At 41.1% G+C, this 23,399-nt stretch overlaps 1 protein-coding gene across 8 annotated transcripts in view; it reads right to left on the bottom strand.

Annotated features, from left to right (window-relative positions):
• The window catches only part of SIPA1L1 (signal induced proliferation associated 1 like 1), a 365,218-nt gene that overhangs the window by 243,257 nt on the left and 98,562 nt on the right, over positions 1–23,399 (bottom strand). Inside the window, exon 4 of one of the 8 annotated variants that reach the window (XM_040477573.1) lies at positions 8,550–8,642. The exons of the other annotated variants lie outside the window; for them this stretch is intronic. The gene's annotated coding sequence lies outside the window, so the exon portion shown is untranslated. The remainder of the gene's footprint in view (positions 1–8,549; positions 8,643–23,399) is intronic. 8 annotated transcript variants of the gene reach the window in all.

The raw sequence follows: 23,399 nt of genomic DNA, 5'->3' as shown, positions 1-23,399 counted from the left end.
GGAAAACTACAAAATTTAAAGTATAAAACATAAACTCAGAAGTCGCCCACAACCCTACCACCCAGAGGTAAACTCTTAATATTGTGGCACAGGTTTTCAGAGATCGTGTAAAATGCTTTGTACCCTTTGCAGTTTCACATCATCCTGTGCACATTTCTCCATGTAGTTCAGGGCTCCTCCAAACTCAGATGCCCGACCATCATGTAACAGTCTTCTACGTGTTCAAGTCACAACTGAACCAGTTTACACTATCTGATGGATAGGGTACATCTAATTTTTACATTACAAAAATTAAAGTGATCAACATCCCTCAACATAAATTTTTATGAATTAAAAAGAAAAACGTTTTTGCCATCAAGCCCAAGAAGTGGTAAAGCAGGACATGAGCCTTTTGATGGCTTTTGGCACAACAGACTGCTTTTCACAAAGTCCACCCGGTAAAACCCCACTGAACTAAGGTAACAGGATGATAATTGATTTAGAAGCTGGAAAGGCTCAGTTAGCAGAGACCCCTCAACACACACACACAGCTTAGCCATCTAATTTGAAATGTACAGTCTTTTACCATTTTCCTGAAGTAGAGTGAATGTCTTTTCCGTGAATAACAGGCCTCCAGACTGACTATAGGCTAGTCATTCTTACACAAATCACAAGCAAAAAGCATCATCCACAACTCCCAATCTCCCTTTTTTATTAGAATGGAATACACACTCGCAGGCCTTCAGGAAACAAGCTGAGAATCCTTACAGAAGTTTAACTACTCCCCCATTCCTTTAGAGTTGCCATGACCATACCTAACTTAATAGCATTCTTTTTGGAGGCCTGCCTTTGGAAGCCTTGAAAAGTATTTAGCATATTTTTGTAGAAAAACAATACATTTAGTCAAATTACATACAATTTCCTATTATGTAATTACACAATAACAAGTACGACTGACCAAAACGGGCTTTTGTTAAAAATGAAACCAATTCTTGATCAACATTCAACTCAACCAGCAGACCTAGAAGGACTGAGAGCCCACAGTGTGGCTGCCTCAATGAGCCTGGCGGGAGGAGGAGAAAGGGAGACAGAAGGCACCCAAGAGAGCTCTCGTCTCTCAGCCATTTGCAAATACAGAGTATTGTGTGTTAAGAGGCATTTTTTAAGCTTTACATGTATATGTAGGGGCAGTATACACCTACACAGACACAGGTAGTCCCTGAGCTCAGGGAAAGAGCAGAGCACGTGTTAGCGTTGAACAGACTTGCTCAACGGAAGCCAAGAGCAGCCAACCGAGCTCCCTCTCCTACAACCAACCTCCAACCTCCAGGCTTGGTCCCCATCTCTTGCCCCTTTCTTTCTAAATTCAGTCATCAGCTGAATTCACCTTGTCTCAAAGCTTCAAATACCAAGTACACAGTGAAGACTCTCAAATCTGAAACTCCAGATGCATGTCAAAGAGCAGAATGCGGATGCCTCACCCCCCAGATCTGCTCCATTCACCAGACCAGAAGCTGCCACCACCATCCACTCAGGCCAAGCGGCTGCTGTCCTTGACTATTCCCGTTTGTTAACTCCGCATCCAACATGATAGTAATTCCTAGCACTTCTTCGTGTGTTTGTGAATATATTCCCTCTCTTTAAAATGTAAGGGGATGTCTAGAGGAGAAGGACCCCAACTTATTTCACAGATCTATCTCCAGCCCCCCAGAGTAGTCTCGGGTACACAGTCTTCGATAAACACTGCTGAGTGAAAAGAGCTCCTCAAAACTTTCAGACTCCTCTACAAAGTTTTCCACGTATAGTTGGAAGACCAGAAGAAAATCTTCCAACCCCTTTTGAAACACACAGTATTCGCGCCTTGGGCATGACAACAGACTACTTACCCCAACACCCTCATTTTACAGATATGACCCTTAGGGTCCCAAAACCTTTACAAAATTTACCCAAGATCGTGAGAACAGATAAATCTAATGACATACAAGCAGCTCCACCAAATGATCACCACAGGCAGACCTCCTCCTTGTGATTATGTACATTTCTTGCAAGTATTTGGAGAGCAGAATTGGCTAATATCAGAGATGCTTATTTTTTCATTTTGAGGTATGTAAGAGGCTTCTTGCAGTGTCCCCAGCTGCACAGCCACTTGAAAAGCCCACAGCTAGTCTGGAGACTGCTTAAGTGCCAGAGAATAATCCACAGCAGACAGAAACTAAAAGTCTCCTTGCCTGGATTAAAAATCCCAAAGTCACTGCAGGAAGCTGTTGTTGCTAACTGCTCCTCCTTCTTTTACAAACCCTTCCCTATTAGAATCCACTGTGACTTTCTAGTACAGATAGAGTGTAGCTGGGTGTCTATAATCTGGCACCTGTCGTTTGGCTTCATATTCAGCTGTCCAAAGGTTCTTTATAAATTGCAGTAATGGAAGTTTCCCCCCACCGCAGCTACAAAGCTCCCCAAGGTAAACTTCTCAAAGGTATGAAGTCATGTTACCACCTCACCGGCTTTATCATTTCCCTATCCTGATCTAAATACCCTGGTGTTTACAAAGCTGTGGTATCACATCATGGGGCTCCCCTGACACAGTGTAAGGGGCCTGCCAGGCACCCCCAGCCACTGCTACTAGCTCAGGGCCAGAGCCACGGAGGCAGTCAAGGTTGGCCAGCCGCCCATCTGCCCCCCAGCTCCTACTCACCTAACCACATCAATCTCCTGGCTAGGGCTGAGCATGATGTGTGTGAACTCATCCACTGCATGATGAAGGGTTCTGTTTGTTGTTGTTGTTTGTTTTTTATTTCAGAGACAGAGAGAGAGCATGTGGGGAAGAGGGAGGGAGGGAGGAAGGGAGGGACGGAGGAAGGGAGAGAGGGACAGAGGGAGGGAGGGAGGCAGGGAGGGAGGCAGGGAGGGAGGGAGAGAGGGAGAGGGGGGGAGAGAGAGAGAGAGAGAGAGAGAGAGAGAGAGAGAGAGAGAGAGAGAAAATCTTAAGCAGGCTCCACTCTCAGCAAGGAACCCAATGAGGGGCTCGATCCATGACCATGAAATCATGACCTGAGCTGAAATCAAGAGTCAGACACTCAACCAAATGAACTACCTGCCCTCTAAGGTCAAAATTCACCTTTTATACTTCTTCATTCCCCCTCTGCTTTTACGGTAAAAGATTCACACTTTTTCACTTACACATTGCTATATAATACTCAATTGTGTATATCTCCTTTTGGGTACCTATGTAAATATGATGCAAGCTTTCAAAGTAGTAACCATGCTTTTTATTCCTTTTGTAAGCCCCAGGGAATCTAGATTAATATGTAGCATGAAAGCTATTCCACAAGTATCACTGACTGATCAAGACATCACTGACTTAGTTTAAAAGAACTGGGACTGATTGTAGGAGAAGCTCCTGTAACGCACACATCTACCTATTTCACGCTTTACAGTCTTGCTCATTTGTCCTTACTATGTGCCAGGCACTGTCCTAAGCACTTTATATTAATTTGTATCATTCTCCTAACAAGGTACATACTATTATCACTATGATTACTATTTTACAAAGGAGGAAATTGAAGCACAGAGAGATTAAGTAACTTGCCCAACATCACAGAGCTGGTAAGCGGTATAGGTAAGATCTGAATCCAGGCAGCCTGGTTCCGAAGTTAATGCACTAAACCTCTATGCATGACATAGTCTGCAAGAATAACACATTATACTTGAAAACATATGGGCCAGATTTTGCTTCTTCAGATTTTAAGTTGTGGCAGTAATCACATTTTTTTAATTTGACACAACGCAATCCGCAGTTACTTTTTTAAATCACAAAAAATACAATGATTTTAATATGCTCCTAAATAACACATTTAGATTTGGGCTTTGCATGCTGTTTATACTAGGAAGTGCATCTGCTCTTGGCATTAAACATGACAAGCTATTTTATGATTACACAATAGAATGCCAGTGCCATCACCTGATCAAACAAATAGTGAATGATTAATGCCTCTTCGTAGAGAAATTTCTTTTTAAACATATTAACATATAAATAGCTAAGCAAATATTACTTGATTCAGATAACCTAATATGTACAAAGACAAGAAAGTTCTCTACCTATAAATGATAGTCAACACTCACTTCGACACAGCAACATCCAATGGTGGTTTGTAAATACCCACACACGGTGTTGACTCAAAGAATCACCTACCAACTGTCATTACTGCTGACATAACCTGGACACTGAGATGGCGATGAAATCTATGGTTGGTTTCACATGACAATTAAAAGTGTTGCAGCCAGAAAATTTTTCTGCAGAAATGTTCTAAAACCTCGTCTGTGAGTTGTAGGACAGAGTCAGTTTCACTTACTTCCTTAAAATTATGAACTACTTACATGTATCAGTAACTGATTTATAGATCAAAAGCACTTAGCAAAACTTCACTCAATCAAAATGAAGACAACAAATATGAAGCAGAAAATCGTTCTCAAAATATACCGAAAGAACAAATAACTAAGTCCATTAAATCTGGTTCCTATGCACAGTATAGAAGAGTTTGTAAAAACTAACCGGTCAATGTGCTTGAGACTATAAACATCCATTTTAATCCATTTTAATCAGAAAGAGTAGCAAACATTCGGCAGAACAAATACTATTTAAGAAAAAGGATTTAATTTGGTTCATAATGCACAGAAATCTCCACTTAGGCAGAATTTTTAGATTAAAAAAACTAACATAACCTTGCTAAGAGGCTACAATTAGAACACAGCGACTTTTTTTACTGTTGCTTTCAGCATGGCTCCATTAAATGCCTGTTGTTTATCTATACAAATAAAGAGCAGCCTGAGAACTGTCCCACTTTCTTTGAGAGTTAACAACTGAAGCTAATGTTTCCTTAGTGAGAAGGCCACTCTGGAAGAGTGCTGTGAACCTGGCCCGTTTCCCTTCCAGCAGACACAAGCCCGATTTGCAGCAGGGGCAACACCAGCTTTGTGAGGGAATCTCAGTGTCCTTAAGTGATGCATGTGAACAGTCTTAGTGATGCTCATCTGCTCAGCTCAAAACAAAGGACAGTCTTTCTCCCCAATCAACAGCAAGCTTCCAATGTGTTTAATCATACATTCTAATGGAGGGCAGTCCAATGACAGGGTGAAGCTTCCTTAAGAGTAACATTAGCTTCCTCCTGTCCGGCTCACCTCTGCGTACCTCTCACATCCAATACAGGGAGCCCCTTGTCTTCCCCCCAGAGGACTCCACACGTATCTCAGAATCGACTGAATCACCAGCACACTGTAGCGTTACTTATTTCAACCCAGACACATGAAAGGACTTGCGCGAAATCGCCACTCAGATTTACTAGAGAACTGGAGTGGGTTCCCCCACATGACCCCCAAGTGTGTACTGTGAAAGTCTCTCTTTACCTGTGCTTGAAAAAGAGACTGTTGTGGGAAATACGATGCGTGCAGCACAGCTAGCACCTAGTAAACACTCAAAACACAGACCCTCAACGAAACATCGGTCGCTGAAAATTCTCTTGAGCCTTAGATGCTGGAACTAGTGATGTTACTACAATGTCAGAGAGAGGCATTAAGTAGTAGAATAAGTGATAACCCTGAGACATCTGAACGCTGATAGCAGTTTTGAGCCCCTTACCCTATCTAGTAAAAACAAGTAATTAGGCCAGGTTAAATAGCTGAGTCAATTTGATCATTTCACATCAATTTCTTATCACAAGAGGATTTAGTACCTTAACAGGCAAATCACACCAGGCAACTTCACAGGACATTCGTACATAAACACTACATCTCTCCCCGATAAAATATACGCAACATCAAGGTTGCAGTCTTGTTCCGCACTTAACACCTCTGGTTTCTTTATGGGGATAACCATGGTCACCAAAAGAACATTTGTTTGTTAGCAACAATGTGGGGGTTTTTTTGTGACAATGGAAATACATCTCAAAAAGGTTTAGAGCAAAATGGTATATACAGATACGACCTACCATATAGTTTCATCATGATCATCTATAAAAGGTTCTAAAATTATAAATCAAATTTACTATTACATGCAATGGCTAGAGTGCCAAATTCTCAGAGAGCCAAAATCCTCACTTATAAAATAGAGGTAATATCTCTCTTAAAGAATGAATATCACTAAGATGGCATGTGAATAAAATCATTTCAACGTGGAACAAAGACCTAAGCCTAAGCTAAAACCATGAAGCTTTCAGAAGAAAACACAGAATATTCTCAAGGTGAGGGGGCAGGCAAAGGCTTCCTACAACACAGGAATAACCACTTTTTAAAATTGATACATTAGATCTAGTCCTATATAAAACTTTTGATTATCCAATGACATTATTAAAAAAAAAAAAACTGGGGAAAATCATGGCAAAATATAAATCTAAAAAAAGAAGGAACAGTATGTGGGCTCTGTAAGGAACCCCTGCACTCAGTAAGAAGATGTTCGCTGTAGCTTGTTTATAATAGCCTGTGTGGGAGGAGACAGCTCCACAGAGGAAGAGGAGATGCTGGAAATTTCTCTCCTGCAAAGAAGAAAAGGCTAGCAGCTAGACTGCCCAGAAGACTACTTGAGGGAGAAGACAGGAAATAAAAACTAAACAGATACAGGACAGTCTGAACTCCTAAAAAATACCCTGGACACAGTGCCAGTCAACACACATTTAAAACTAATTTGGACTTAAAGTAGTGGTTTTGTTGTTCTTAGATTGGTTTCAAAGAGCTTCTATCCAATTTTAATGCTGGAAGCGATCATTCTTACTTAGGTTCATTCAATTCTCCAAATCAAGAAACATGTATTTGCATGGAAAATATATTTTACTTAAGAAACTAGATTCACATCATATCACATTTTAGACATTTTCTGTTCTGCCTAAAAATAAACTTTAACTCTTTTACGGCACTAGGCCATGAAAAGAAGGATGCAAAGTAATATGAAATAGCATGGAGTTGCCAATAATCATTAAAGTTTTTCAACCATAATCCCTGAGCTGTGATTTTATATAATCATACATTTGGTTCTGTCTAGACATGTTAGACTGGCAAAGCATACCACCCTACCCCACAAGCACTGGCAGACCAATATATAATAAACAGTTATCCACTGTAGCATTACAGGATGTGAAATTGATAGTTTTAAAACGTAGATGTTAACTACTTATAACAATAAGAATTATGACGCTTTCTGTAAGTTGTTTTTTTTTTTTTTTTTTTTTTTTTTTTTAATGCTTCAAGTTTGTATTTCAATTCCAGTTACTTAACATACAGGATAACACTGGTTTCATCAGAAGAATTTAGTGATTCGTCACTTACATAGAACACTCAGTGCTCATCATATCAAATGCCCTCCTTAATGCCCATCCCCCTACCCGCCTCCCTCCAGCAACCCTGTTTGTTCTCTGGAGCTAAGAGTCTCTTTCTTAGGGTTTTACTGACAGTTTTTCTAACGCAATCTAAACACATTATGCATGCTGGGTCAGTTACTGTGTCCCTGTACTTTCTCATTTGCTTGACCCTTCTCTCTGCTCTCTGCCCGGCAGTGTGCAAGGGCCGCTTTGCTACTACCCACGCACTGTGCTCTTGCACAGTTACACCACACACTGACTTGAGATGCTATTTCATACAAACTAGTGAAAGAATTATCTAAACTCCAAGGTTCTGTCTCAGAGGACTATTAGAACTATTAGACTATTAAACTACCAGTTAAAAAAGGATACAACATGTGAAAAAGAAATAGCCTACCTTTTTCCCTGTCAACTGCTAAAGGGGAAAACCGCACAATTTCTAAGTACCTTTAACACCATAGTAAATGAAAGTGTTTTGACCAAAGTAGCTAAGATGTCAAATCAACAAATACTGTTACATAAAGGATTAGGGACAACTGAAGTATATCATTTGAAGCTAAAACAAGGATGTATCCTATCACCATAAAATGTGAGGAGAGAAGCATAAATACACAGAAAAAAAACAGGGAAGAACAATTTAACACAGTGGGTCAGGCACTGAAGCAAACAGATGTGGGTTCAATTCCCAGCTCAGCCACTGACGAGTGATGTAATCTTGTCAAAATCGGTTAGCCTTACAAGTAACATCAGGATGTTGCTCAACATCTCATAGGATGATGTGGAGGTTAAATAAGATCATGAAGGCAAAAGTCTGGCAAACTTCTGGGTACAAATTATTCAATAATGATTAACTATTATTATTGTACCTAAAATTTCCTCAGTAAGGATTTTGAATTACTAGAAGGCTATAAGAGAACAAAATCTCATCACATAAAAAATGCCAATTAAAGACTTCTAGTTTAGGAAGTTTATCTTGTGGTCTCAACAGTGTTGTGGAAAGTCAATAGAATTTTAAATTTTAAATGAGTAATTGAGGCAGTGAGAATAAGCCCTTCTCCTCCTTTTCTTCCGATCCAAACAATTTAAGAGAAAGGATGAGGGGGAAAACAAAACAAAAACAACGATTTCAGAATCAGCCATTACAGGAATCACTCATGTGGTCAAACAATGGCACACCTACAATCATAGCTAAAGGTAAAACCATTTTCACGTAAAGTCACAAACCTGCGCACTCAGCTCCTCTTGCTTGTAAACCAGCTTGTTGCAGTTACACTACAATGATTTTCTGCGGCAGGCTGCAACTAACTGAGCAAGTACCTGTGCGTGATAACAATAGGAACTTAGTACAAAGCACAACATTCTATTTCATTTAATTCTTCATTCGTGCTCCACTCACAAAGGATGTGTGCCAGGCTCTGACAAATATTAACATGATAATAAGGGCAATCCTGCAGGGAAAAGAGCATCTATGAAAAGTGTAAAGAAGGCATGGACGGCCTAGGATGTCCCATCTCATGCAGCACACGTTTCTGAACCTCCACAGTGAGAGGGCAGAGAAGGCCCGTAAGTGGGGGTGACACCGAGTAGGTGAGGCCAGAGCTAAAAGTAAAAGGGGCTTTGCCTAAGCTTCATCCTTAACATTACGGTTTTACAACACATACCATTTTTTGTTGATAGGGTAAAATTCTCAAATTTTATCTACAGTACTCATTTAATTAGCATATTTATTCACAGTCATAAAAAGATAAACTATGTAGTAGCTTTGCCCAGAACCAGACACCAATTTCGAAGTATCCATATTCTGTCTCCCCGTCAAAGGTAGTTCCAAGGCCACCTTCTCCAGAAAGCGTTTCTTGATAGACTTCGGCTGAAAGTTGTCATCCGCTATGAATTCCTACGGCATTTTGCCCCAGGCTAAATACCTCATACCGGTTGCCCTTTCTACCTCGTATTAAGGTTACCTTCCTATATGTCTTAGATCTCCATAAGAACTCAGGTCCCTTGGGAGCTGGTTCCTATATGATTTACCTAGGACAGAGAGTCCTGCAGGAGCTGCAGCGTTCAAAACAAATTAACAAATGCATGCTTTTGTTCCCTTAAGATTGAAGCTTGGCCATAAATTTCTCTAATTTCATCACCTCTACTGGTGGTATTAGCGTTTACTGAAAAATGTGTCTTTAATCAGGATGATTACTTGAAAACCTCGGCACAGTATGAGAGAGAATGAGGCTAGAAGAACAATTTTCTCCATAACACACGTGGCCTTCATCTGAGATTCAAACACTAGCACTCCATTTTTATATGTTACTGGTACCCCCAGGACATCTAAAGAGTTGACAGAGTTGTTCAACTTAAACCAAAGGTCCTAAATACTACGATTTTCCATCATATAATCATAAAATCAGAGTTAGGAAATTGCCCCTCACATTTACTCATCATGTGGCCTTTTTCAAGGCCTCAACTTCCTCATATATGAAACAGGTGTAACATTACATATTTCACACTACTGGTGAGGATTCAGCAAGAAAACATGACAATGCTTGGCATCAAGCCTGGGTACACAGGACTTGCTCAATACCAGTGTTATTTCAAGATGGCAGACTGAAGTTCTACCATGAAGTCTCCCTATTCTAAGACCAGTAATTTGATAATTAAAGGATGTCTTAGTTTCCTTTTATGATCCAAAAAAAGTTAATACTAAAAGCCAGGAACTGGATGCCAAGACTACCAGTCTTCTTCAGATATTCCATGTAGCGATTAGACCCAGACTTAAGTCTCAAATCCACTTTCCATCTGCATTAAATTTACTTGCAATTTTCTACTGTAGAGTGAGATTCTTCTAAAAGTTACTCTGAGTAAAAACGGGGTGAGTCACTCTTGATATACAGGTCTAAAGAAAATCAGCACACGAAAGCCCAAAAGTTTTCCCTTTCGGATTTCTTAAATTGAATTCTTTGGCCAACATTTAATCAGTCATGATGTAAAACGAATAGGTAACTTGAAATATTTCACAGTGTCAAACATTTGCTCAATATAGAACAGAAAATCACATAAACTGGATCATCAAGCAGCACAATTTGGATGCATGACAAGTTGTATCTATTAATGACTGCCCCACTTAAATGATCCAGAAGAATCAACTTCGGGTCTGGCGATTTGAAGAACTTGGGCGTACAACACGCCCTCGGTGCCAGAGGAAGGTAACCGTTTCTGTTACTGCTAACATGAAGTTGATTAGCACAAGATTTAATAACATAAGATTTCCTCAGAAGGGAATTTATTCAGGTCAAAGCGCAATTTCTCACTAGTCCTCAGGAAAATGCAATCTAAACAAACAATGGACACCACCCCACAGCCACTAGAATGGCTAAAAGGAAAAACTAAAAGTAAGTGTTGGTGAGGATGTGGAGCCACTGGCAGTCTCGAACACTGGTAACAACGGTGACCTGGTATAACTACTTTACAATGTTCTGTGTTAGCTACAAAAACTGAACAAACACATAACACAACCCCAGTTACCCATTCCTAGATATAGATGCCCAACAGAAATGTGCACCTCGGTGCCCAAGAAACACATACAGAATGGGCCCATAACAGCATTAGCTGTGATGGCAAAAACTGCACACACACGCACACACACACAAAACATGTTCAGTATAAATAAATAAATTGCAGTAGAGTTACATGTCAGAATACTACATGGGGAGAGAGAAAACCTGTTATACCCACAAATATAATATTGAGCAAAGGAAACCAGACTAAGAGTACATACCGTATTACTCCATTTTTATAAAATTCATAACCAGACACGGCTAGCCCATGGTGATGTAAGTCACAACAGTGGTCACCTTTCCTTGTATTGGGGAAAGAGGGTGAGCAAGGGTGATGGAATGGGAGAATACATGAGGAAGCTTTTAGAATTAGATAATATTCTAATTTTTAAGTTAGGTAATGGTTACACATATGTGTTGAGTTTACAAAAGTTTATCAACGTAGAAAGCTTAGGGTCTGTGTGCTTTTCTGTATGCATGTTACACTTCATTTTTTTTTATTTATAAGAAAAACATCAAACTATTTGTGAGTGCATGTATCTATATATTTAAGTATAAAATAATAAATATATTTGGAGGAATAGAGCGCTTTTTCTTCATAAAGTTGGCATTGTGTACAACTCCTAACATGCATTTCTCTTATTATAGCATGACTATTTTCCCTTCTCTCAAATATTTTAGGATGTACATTTTTATGGACGCATTGCTGGATACAGTATTGAATAGAGCCATAAATTACTGCACATAATTTCCAAATTTTTACCTTAAGCAATGCTGCAGTGAACGCATGGCACAGACATGTTTGTACATGCTCTCCATTTCACTAAGACAAATTCCTAGAAATAAATTCCTGGGGCCAAAGTATACATTTAAACATGCTACAAGTGTACAATAACTCTAGAAAAATTTTCATCAGTATTGTTTAAGAAATCTTAGTCATCATTTATTTACACATAACTATATGAAAAACCTGGCAACCCAGACTAAATAACTTCTCTGAAGTTATGCTTAATTAATGGCCTCCTCCTCTTACAAAGATTTTAGAGCATTTTACATAAATGGGTACAGAAACCTGGGGAAATACTCTCTAGCTATAAATGGATATCCTGAGAAATAAATCTATCGACATCAGTTATAGGACTGACCAAAAATCAATGAAGTCCCAAAACAGAAACATAACAGAATATAAAAATATTTTTATGTTGTAGGTGTACAGAAAAATTATATAAGGGTATTTAACAAAATGTTAAAATATACTGTTGGGTTTAGGATCTGGGTAATTTTTACTTTATTTTTTTAATTTCCTTTTATTTGTTTGCATTATTTACACTGAACACATGTCATTGTTAAGATTAAAAACTAAGCTAGAAGATCTGAGAAAAATACAGTCCCCTGATAAAAAATAAGACAACAGACGTCTTCTTCCTGTTCACAAAACAAATGAAACTGGTGACAGAGAACTTTTTCAGTCTTTAAGGTTTTTCTCCCATAGACTCTTCATTAGTCTTCTGGCATATGACACAGGGTTTTTCAACAAAGCACATGGCAGCAGAACAAGTAAGGAAAGAAAAGCAGCAGGAAACTGGCACCTCCATAAACACAAAAAAAGTCATGCTTAGATGAGACATTCTCCACCCCGCCTCCAAACCTGAGCCAGTGGTGCTGACTCTGCACCATACACAGAAAATGTGGGCATTTTCTGCTAGGAAAGTCATTCTTGGTTCCTGTGATGGACTTAAATATATGGATATTTCCTGGTTTGCTATCAAAATCACCATGACTTCCAGGTACTCTCTATCTGAACAAAAAAAAAAGGAGCTGGAGACTTCCCTGTTGCAGGAAGCGTAGCCTTAGGTCTAACATTCATTATATCCTAGAGACCCACAGAGGTGAATTCCACTCCCTAGGAACACAGGAATAAGCTACTCACCAGGTAGCATTTTACCCATTATCTCAATTACCCTTCCTAAGAGAAGGAAGGTTACTTCATTTGTTCAGAGAGAAAAACAAAAGCCATGTGGAGTTTTCTATCCCAGCCAATCAAATCATCCACACTGAGCTACGGAATTGGAACCAAAACTAGAATCTAAATAGCCCTTCCTTCGGGATAGTGTCTTGCTTATCAATGGCAATTAAAAACAGAGCTTTAGCAAACCAAAGATCGAAACCCTAATATCAAAACAGCTGCAGCCTTCTTGGTGTCCCTTTGGTTTCAACCACCACCAAGAAAGTCGCTCAGTCCTGACTCCAGCAGCAACTCTCCCATTTTGGAACAGGCTGGCTCAAAGAGTAAGCACCCCACTGAGAGTAACGGCCTTGTTCTCCCAGCCTAACTTCAAACAAGACAAAACAGCCACAATGTGTTGTCACATTTTTTTTTTTTTTTACAACTGGATTTTAAACGCAGGCTGTTATGAAGAGTCTCTTGGCTACAGTTCAAAGGACCAAGAACATCCTAATGCAAAAACATTTTCAGCTTCCCCAAATTCTACTTCTTTCAGCCAATTTCAGTTAAGTTCTCTTTATCTCAACTAAAAAATTCATGTTATTCTTGTTTTAAGTGTCCAGAGCCTCTTCAAAATAACAGAATTCCAGTGGCTAGAGTTAGCACACAGGCCATTTCAAGTGAGTCAATGCCTCAGAACACAACCAGTCCCAGGGGGACCTGCAGTGGGGGACAAGGAGGTGGGTGGTCAAAGTATTAGCCCCTATGAGTTCAATAAATCACCAATCCACGCGGATGCAGCATGATGACTCGATGAACCAGGTGATTAACCAGACGATGGAGAGCAAAAATAACACCAAATCCTAAACCCCAGAAGACAGCCACACCAGACATTCAAAGGACCATTCAACGATAGTAGTACCAGGGCACGAAGTTAGGACCAAGCCCGGGGGCTACCGCAGCCAGCAAGACACATCCAACTGCCCTCGATAAACTCAATGGCTAATGAAGACAAAGACACAGAAGTGGAAATTATAACTGGATACATGCCATAGTCATCATAACTACCATCGTTTCATGAGAGCTTCGAACCTGCTTGTAATTGTACGTATTTTCATTTCAGATTCACAATTACTCTATCACGTGAGTGTTACAAACCTTGGGCAAGTTCTGTGGGCCTTAGTTTCTTCATTTCCAAAATGAAGGTAACACCTACTCCATGGGAGTGAGTAAGAGTACCTGCAAAAGCACGTACAACACTGCCTGACTTGTGGCAGGTGATAAAGGTCAGCTCTTACTGTTATAAAATCATTGGTGTGGTTGGTGTTATTATCACTGGAAAGACAACCAAGAGAAGAAAGTTAAGACCCCTAAGAGAAAGAAGAATGGTAGCTGCCATATACAGTCAAAGGGCCTCAGACAAGCTCCTTCAGCTTCCTCATGTACAAAATGGGATGAGGCTACCTGCCCCCTCCTCCTCCTCACAGGGCTGTGCTGAAGGCCACAAGAACACATCTTTAGCCAGAGAACACAAAGCCGAAAAAAAAAAAAATCAAAAGTAGGGTTTTAAAAAAATCCCAGGACAGCTACATAAGAAGAAAAACCATGGTAAACTCTCCACTAGCTAGTGACACCAGATATCATACCGGGAGTCTTGCATCGGCAGGGGGATGAGAACCTCGAGGGAAGTATTTGACCTCATTGTTCCCCATCATTTTAAAGGCAATCCTGAAGTGCTGGGAAATCCAACAGCCCAAAGGCACCACAGGCTCACTTGGGGCACCAGGAGGCCACACCGGAGAGACAGATCTAAGCTGCATTTTATTTCAGCTATGAACATCTGAATGAAGTGATTTTCAAGCTTTATTCTTTATTTTATTATGTCTTACAAAGTTTCCTTTCACCACAATACTAATTGTAAAAGTGAATAGTAGAAGATGAAGTTTCCAATTCTGGCTCGTACAACTTCAAACACACACACAAGCTTCTGGCACTATTTTAATCTTGTGCTCCATTCTGGAAGACCACAGAACAGAACAGACAGCTCCGGTCCTGTGAAATTTTCCGAATACGTGCCCTCTCTCTCTCTGTGGGGTCTACTCAGCTCATCAACTGGCAAATGCACTCTCAATTATGGTTTGAATATTTTAATAAGTTTAATTTAAAAATATTAATAATAAGAACATAAATGAGGATTTTTGTCCCATTCTATTTTCCAAATCCTCCAAAATTAGCACCTATTAGTTACCTAGTCAGCAAAAAGGAAGTCTTTAAAATAAACAAAAAGGCAAACTATTTAATTTTAATTAGAAACCCTGGCAAGCTACCTAATATCTATTTATTTATTTTGTTTGGCACAACAACTACAATTAACTGGGACAGAAAATGTATTTTGCAAGAGAAATTCAGGTAAGAAGTATGTGTCATCCAACTGTTAAAATCAACAAATGTCAGAGACTTGTACACTTTTTTTTTTTAATTTTTTTTTAACATTTATTTATTTCTGAGACAGAGAGAGATAGAGAATGAACAGGGAAGGGGCAGAGAGAGAGGGAGACACAGAATCTGAAACAGGCTCCAGGCTCTGAGCTGTCAGCACAGAGCCCGACGCGGGGCTCGAACTCACGGACCGTGAGATCATGACCTGAGCTGAAGTCGGACGCTTAACCAACCAAGCCACCCAGGCGCCCCAGAGACTTGTACACTTAACAGTGTTTTACATTTAATTAAGAAGTAATTATGCTAATATTAGTATCAAATGCATATCTCCGTACAGCACATATGCATTTAGTTAGCTAACCAGCAGCACAACCAATCAGAGAGAGAATGTCCAGTGCCTACCATTCACAGCAGACTTCAGACAGATGGACAGATTCAGCCAAGCTAAAATCTAATTTGGTTTTCAAACAAATTTTCCAAGAAAGAAACAGTAATCTGTGTAGATAAACAGGATTCAGCTTCAGCTTCTGGCTGATAACTTCTCTCCAGAAAACCAGAGATGGGGGAGAACTGCTTATCTTCCTTAATACGTGGGGTAGACAGTGATCAATCAACAAATACTTTCTCCAAAGGGGGTAAAACTGTACCTTGATTCTAATCCTAGACTCTCATCGAAGCACCAGACAACTGAGTATCCTCTAGGATCACGGAACATGGAGGAGGTCACACTTCTTGAACAACAGAGTTTCTCTAACTTATTCCCTGCCCCAACCCTCCGCATTCAGATACCAGAAATCAAAAGCTCCTACTTGTATTTTCAGCTTGATACACTGATTTTCTTTCTACCTTGGGATACATAAAAACTGTCAATGCAGCAATCAGATTTTATGTTCCTTTCCACTAATTACAATTATTTCACATGAACAAGTTTTCTCTGCCCAAATAGAATATGAGCCCATTTTTAAAGTTTTTATACTTCAGTACTTAATTGTTTATACTTAAATTTGGCATCTGCTAGCTTTCACTCAGCCTTCTAACCCTGGGCACCGATAGGCCCTGGGGTGGAGGTGCCTCCATGTTTAGGAACTGGCTCTTACGGGCGCAAAACAAGAATAGACAGCTGCCTAGTCCAGGCCTCGGTGGCAAGGACCACATCATCACCTTCTTCAAAATCTCCCGAAGCTATGGGGATCATTCACAATCCCCTCACATAATACAAAATCTGTAACTCAACAGTACATGGCGGTAAAGTCCAGAGTTGCAAACAAGGAGTGGGTGGCACATACCTCCTGGGCCTGGCTCAACAATGCCTAATGTCAATACCATTCTCCAGAAGCCAGAGAAAAAGAGGTCACCCTTGTTTCTCACAGTCTGGCACAGTACATGGGCTGAGTACAAAAAAAAAAAAAAAAAAAATCACATCTCCTGATCTCCCACGATGAGCAAAAGAAATGTCAACCCGGGAACGGTGTATGGGAAACAGTCTCAGGCACTGAGAGGCTTGGGGCATATTCTTTCCCTATTCTAAGAACTACAACTCAGGAGAGTCTGGGAATTTTTTAAGCTTATGTCTTCCAAAGTTGCTCTGATTTCAAAACATTCTCCTATAAACCCAAAGAAAAGTACTAAATGGCACACATCTACTTTTTCAGAGCAAATGCTAATTTGATTGAGAATTTTATACTGGTCTCACGGAAGTAAATGAAGTCATTCTTTGTGTCCACAGAGGGCTGGGAAGGGCTGTCGCTCCCAACTATTTGTAAAGGCTCTGGGCACCTGACAGGAGGCTATGGGTATTACTTTCAGAAACATGAATTACCTGGCTGTGTCCCTAATGCACTTGCTAAGAATAGCCAGAAACTAGAGCCCCACCTCAGAGTATCAATCTCACACACACACACACACACACACACACACACACAGAACTCTGTAACACCACTGACCTCTAACCTTCAAAAATGTCTTGTTTTGTTTTGTTTTGTTTTGTTTTAATGACTATAATAAGATTGCCTGGACAGGAACTGATAACCAAAGAAAAACATGTCCAAGACTGTCTGGATTTCATATGTTATCTCTTGTGGGTCCAACAGATAAAAACTGTAACTCTAGGCTCTTCTTCTCCCTCCCACCTAAGCCAAGTGCCAAGAGGTGGACTCCTGGAGCTCACAGGCTGGGAGAAGGCACACCTAACGCAAGTTATTTTCTGCACCAGGAGGAGAAGATGAGTCATTACTGCACCACTATATGGAAGCTGTCCCTGCTGACCCCCTTCCTTTCTAAGACAGAGGTTGCGGCAACTCTAACTACGGCTGCATGTTTCTGCCATCTAATATTTCAAGCTCAGTTTGGTCTTAAAAATCTAAATTCTAGGGGCGCCTGGGTGGCGCAGTCGGTTAAGCGTCGACTTCAGCCAGGTCACGATCTCGCGGTCCGTGAGTTTGAGCCCCGCGTCGGGCTCTGGGTTGATGGCTCAGAGCCTGGAGCCTGTTTCCAATTCTGTGTCTCCCTCTCTCTCTGCCCCTCCCCCGTTCATGCTCTGTCTCTCTCTGTCCCAAAAATAAATAAACGTTGAAAAAAAAAATTAAAAAAAAAAAAAAATCTAAATTCTACATGGAGATCATTCTACTTAACCTGCTTAACATAACAAGATTGTAACCATCAAGAAAAATCACTGAGGGGCACCTGGCCGGCTCAGGTGCAAGAGCACGAGACTCTTGATCTCGGAATTGTGAGTTCGAGCCCCAAGTTGGGTGTGGAGATTACTTAAAAACAAACAAACTTACGGGGCGCCTGGGTGGCGCCCGAGGTGACGCCTCGGTTGAGCGTCCGACTTCGGCTCAGGTCATGATCTCACAGTTTGTGGGTTCAAGCCCTGCATCGGGGTCTGTGCTGACAGCTCAGAGCCTGGAGCCTGCTTGGGATTCTGTGTCTCCCTCTCTCTCTGCCCCTCCCCTGCTCATGCTCTGTTTCTCTCTCTGTCAAAAATAAACATTAAAAAAAAAAACTTAAAAAGAAAAATCATTGAGTCTTCACAGCAAGTGTCAAGGAAGGGCACCTGCAAATATATTTGTTGGTTTCACAAGGGTCCTGTTGCCTAAATCATCTCAAGTACATTAAATATCGACAACATTGTCTGCTTCAATTTGGCATGTGGCACGTGGTTTGAAAACCAATGTCATTTTTACCCCTTCAGAAGCCCATTGGAAGGAATACAAGGAACTACAATAAGTATAGAAAGGTAAAATTCTTTATCAGTGATTAAATTTCAACAGTTTTCAAAACTGATATACTGATTAGCCTAAAAGATAATTTCCTTATAAAAAATATTAGAAACAGTAGGCAGTACCCACTAAGGCCTTATATATAATGCATCAATTATCTCCTAACATTAGATATTGAGCTGCAAAATGTAAAACAGAATTAAGGAAGTCTAAACATTTTCCAGAGACAGAATGACCACTGTGAAATCTCTTCCAGTATAAAAATCAAATCTCAGGACTTTTTTTTTTTTTTAATATTTGATTTTATTTATTTACTTTGAGGGGAGGGGGAGAGAGAGAGAGAGAGAGAGAGAGAGAAAGAGAAAGTGCAAGTGGAGGAGGGGCAGAGAGAGAAGGAGAGAGAAAGAATCCCAAGCAGGCTCCGCATTGTCAGCACAGAGCCTGATGCAGGGCCCAAACTCACGAACTGTGTGTGAGATCACGACCCGAGCTGAAGTCAAGAGTCGGACACTTAACCAACTGAGCCACCTAGGTGCCCCAAATCTCAGGACTTTTTAAACTTAACACCAACCTATAAGCACAAAATATATCTCCCCACACATTACTATAAACTGGCTCCCAGATGAACGATGCCCAGAAGTTTCCAAGGGATACTCCAACAATCACCTCGGCGTGCAGCATGCCATATTATCATGCTATACCATCTAGAAGAAAATGTAAGCAGTCACAGAAACAAAGGCTCTATTAGCTTGATCAAATCTTCAAATAATCAGCTTTTCCTCATATTCTGCTATCACTCTATCAGAAAACAAATCACACTTAATATTTATACACATTTATTTCAACTTTCCATTAAATGTTAACAAAATAACATTTTTTCCATAATTAATTACTAGAATTACAGAAATTAATTCCAAGTTGCCAGGAACAAAAAAAATCTTACTACTGTTCCATGCTTTGGCAAACCTTGTTCTTGCATCTATACTGTGGGCTTTGAGTCAAGTAAAATGAAATCTTGGCTAGAAAGGAGATATATTAATTTAGAGTAGTGACCCTTTCTAAAGAGAATGGGAGAGGATGCCAGTAATACACATTCTGTACTTTTTAAATTAGCCTACAAGATTTTATATTTTTAGTTACTTCTATTCCACTTGGTTATTTTATCCTAAAAGAAGTTTAAAGTGTTATTAACATTTTGAAGCAACATATCAAAAAGGGTTTTAAAATCTTTATCCCTAACAAAACATCTAGAACCAGGAGAAAGGAGTCTTAATTAAAAATGTAACCAGACGGGGCGCCTGGGTGGCGCAGTCGGTTAAGCGTCCGACTTCAGCCAGGTCACGATCTCGCGGTCCGTGAGTTCGAGCCCCGCGTCGGGCTCTGGGCTGATGGCTCGGAGCCTGGAGCCTGTTTCCGATTCTGTGTCTTCCTCTCTCTCTGCCCCTCCCCCGTTCATGCTCTGTCTCTCTCTGTCCCAAAAATAAATATAAAAACGTTGAAAAAAAAAAATTAAAAAAAAAATGTAACCAGAGGCATCTGGGTGGTTCAGCGGGCTAAGAATCCAATTCTTGATTTCAGCTCAGGTCACGATCTCACAGTTTCATGAGTTTGAGACCCATAGCGGGCTCTGTGCTGACTCTGCAGAGCCTGCTTAAGATTCTCTCTCTCTCTTTCTCTCTCTCTCTCTGAATAAAAACGTAACCAGTTTTTTTCATCAACTACAATAGCTACGCCATAGGAACAACTATCCAAGATTCATCCAACATTTACTCAACAAGTATGTATGTAGGACTTACTGTGTCCCACACGCTATATCCAGCCATGGACAGACAACGATGAAACAAGACAAACACAGCACCTGACTGCAGGAATTGTACAGAGTGTATGTATCCTTCTGTGCCACCACCTCTGGGCTCAAAGAGAAAATGTGCCTTCATCATCAATCCTAACTAGGGCTGAACAAATCTCCTTTTTACAACGATACCCATAAATGAGACAATTTTTATTAAGAAGTATAAAATTATAATCCTCTCCAAATAGCAGTATGATGGATATATTTTTATAAATAATCTAGATGGCTAAAAGCCCAACCAGAGCCCTTTGGGAACTTCTGGCCAATAATACAAGGACAGTGGCCACTGGAGGCCTGGCTGGAGCTGGAGCTGGTTCTTTTCTGGGACTAGGGAAGCCAGCCCAGGAAAAGCCACATAGGGCTCTCCTGCCTAAATGCTTACCAGCCTAAATCCCATGGGAAAAACTCCCTGTGCAAGACTTTGGACCTGAAACAGACCCATAAATAACCTCCATCTATGGCAGACTTAGTGACTGTGTACATAAAATAAGCCCCAGAAATACCACCATTCAAACAGATTTATAACAATACCACGTTTCCAGTCACCTCACAGCCATGAATTCATCAGGTCGACAAGATTCTGAGAATTTATATAATCAGAATTATAGTTCATAAAACAAACAACTAGGTTTCGTGATCTTTCCTAAACCATCAGTGGTTTCTCAATAACGACATAAAAAGGGTCCAAATTCTTCAGGTGCTCCAAGTCCTAGATGAGTGGGTTTCAACCTGATTTTTCAACTCTTTCCCCCCACACCCCTCTACACAGCCATCACTCCAGGAAAAGTGAACTATTCTCTCTTACCTGAACACACTCCTCTCTTTACCTTTTCCCATGCCTTCTCTCCTGTGTTCCATATGTACTGAGTGGCCACTGATAAAGTGCCTCTCTAATTCCGAATTACATCCACCCTGTTGTGCCCAATTGAAGGGCCACCTCTTCCTCAAGCTTGTGTTAGTGCCCCGTCTACTGAACTTCCAGTGGGCTCTCTCTGTGGAAAGGTATGCATTTTGGAAAAAACACCACTGAAATCTCAACTCTGCCACGTACAGGTTAGGCCTTGAGCAGCGGGCTTGCCTCACTAGCCTCAATGTGGACAACCCAGGGGTTTCAGGAACTACTCTGCAAGGTTTAGAGCTTTCTGGGCAACGTCTGTGGCCATGCGTTCAAATCTCAGTGCTAACACAACTGCAAACAGACTGACTTCAGACAAGGAACTGACACACCATGAGCCTCAGCTTCCTCATTGGGAGAAAGTGTTCCCATTTCTCAACTCGGAGGAGCTCCATTTATTTCATGGCGGAATGACAGGTGTCAGGGAGCCACTGCAGAGCTGACTCCCATGCCTGGGCCCTGGCGCCCCCACCCCCCATCCTCAGGGTTAGCGGCCCTCCTCTCTCTAGGCTCTCGCCGCACCCTAGGCTCCCCTCCGTCACGGTATTACTTGCCCCCTCCATCTGGTGGCACATTTACAACCCAAGTGTAGACAGTCTGGCATTCTGCAAGCCCTCTGATGAATACATACACTACGTCTAAAGTGTTTCACAGGTATAAATCGAAGCACACCAATAAAATCAGGACCCTGAGTGATTCTCAGGCTGAAAAACAAAGGAAAACACCCGTTGAGAGGCTACTTATTCTTTCAGGTCCAGTTCAGATAATAATGCCCTTGACTCACTGAAATACTAGAGCTGGGCTGTGCCAGCACTCCATAGCTGCCTCCTCCAGGAAGGCTTCTGCTGCTTCCCCAAGAAGGACACTTGACTTTGCCACAGTGAAGCAATTCATCTCTAGCAAAATATACCACACCCTTCCCTGTACTTTTTTTTTTCTTAACCACCTTACCTCCCCAATCTGAAGGTCAAGGAAGGCAAGCAAGGCCTGTGTGTGACTGGCCTTCCTTCCCAGCCCCTCCCTCCCCCCACAGAAAAGGGAAATGAAATGGATTAAAAAGGAGCATTAAAGCTTCGAGAGAAAAATCATCCAAATCACAAGCCAATTCAACATCGCATGATTGCTCTGCCAAGTGACTCATCACCCCTGAGACCCCAAAGTCAGGGTCTGAATAGAACTAGACAGCCAGTCCGCTTACAACTACAGGAGGAGTTCAGCAGAATCTCCCAAAATCAAAAGAAAAGCTTTCCCCTAAAAAAGGTTTTCATTAGTGGTAAAAGAATCAGAAACAAGAGAAAACACTTAACTGAAACAAAAAGTGGGGGGGGGGGGGGTAGCAGCTCTTTCTGTCCTTTTAAACTTTATAATGTTCATGATACTTTAATTTAATATTCTTCCCTCCTCAAGCCAAATAGTTTTCTTAGGGAAAAAAGTCAATGCTTTACATTCCATATTCATGAGCAGTTACAAAAATAAACGAGCACACACAATGGTAGAGCTTTTAAAAATTAACGATTAATCAAATTAATGAAAGAGGACTCATAAAATGTATTTTGAACCCGCTGTTTTCCAATACGGTATCACTTCATTAAAACATCTGCTTTCTACCTCTGACACTTCAGAATCGGCAACCCTGGAACACACACCCAACGCCCCCCACCTTTTTGGTGAGGGGTAATGGCAGGGAAGAAGGGGAAGGTTGTGGTTCTGGAATTAAATACTGACTTCCCCTCTCCTTCTCCGTGGCACATTCCCTGACAGAGTAAAAAGAAACAGAAGCTTGAATTGCATTCCGAGCTCACTGAAGCGTGAGAAGCCAACCGCGAAAACAAGTTCATGGGGGGCAACCTGGTGATCCCTTGTGTTGCCCTGCCCTCTGTGAAGTCCGCCTGCCGAGGAGCCCCCAGCTCTCCTTAGGGCGCCAGAGGGGAGCTGTTGGAAATGCTCTCCCCAAGCTAAAATCAACCTCGTTCATCCAAGAACAGTAAGCAGGGAAGCCAGAGGGAGGAAAACCCTGCTCTCCTAGGATTTTGGGACCGATTCCAAGAACTCTGCTTCTCTCGCTGCCAGCAGCACCCATCAATTCCCATAGTAACCAGCCCACGGCTTTCCAACTGGCCCCAAAGGGAGGCGGGCATGCTGCAGAAAGAAGCACATGGGAGTGTGACCCA

Source organism: Herpailurus yagouaroundi, unplaced genomic scaffold, assembly GCF_014898765.1.
Source record: "Herpailurus yagouaroundi ecotype Mexico unplaced genomic scaffold, PumYag 141, whole genome shotgun sequence".
Classification (NCBI taxonomy): Eukaryota; Metazoa; Chordata; class Mammalia; order Carnivora; family Felidae; genus Herpailurus; species Herpailurus yagouaroundi.
This window is presented reverse-complemented; position numbering and strand designations above follow the sequence as displayed.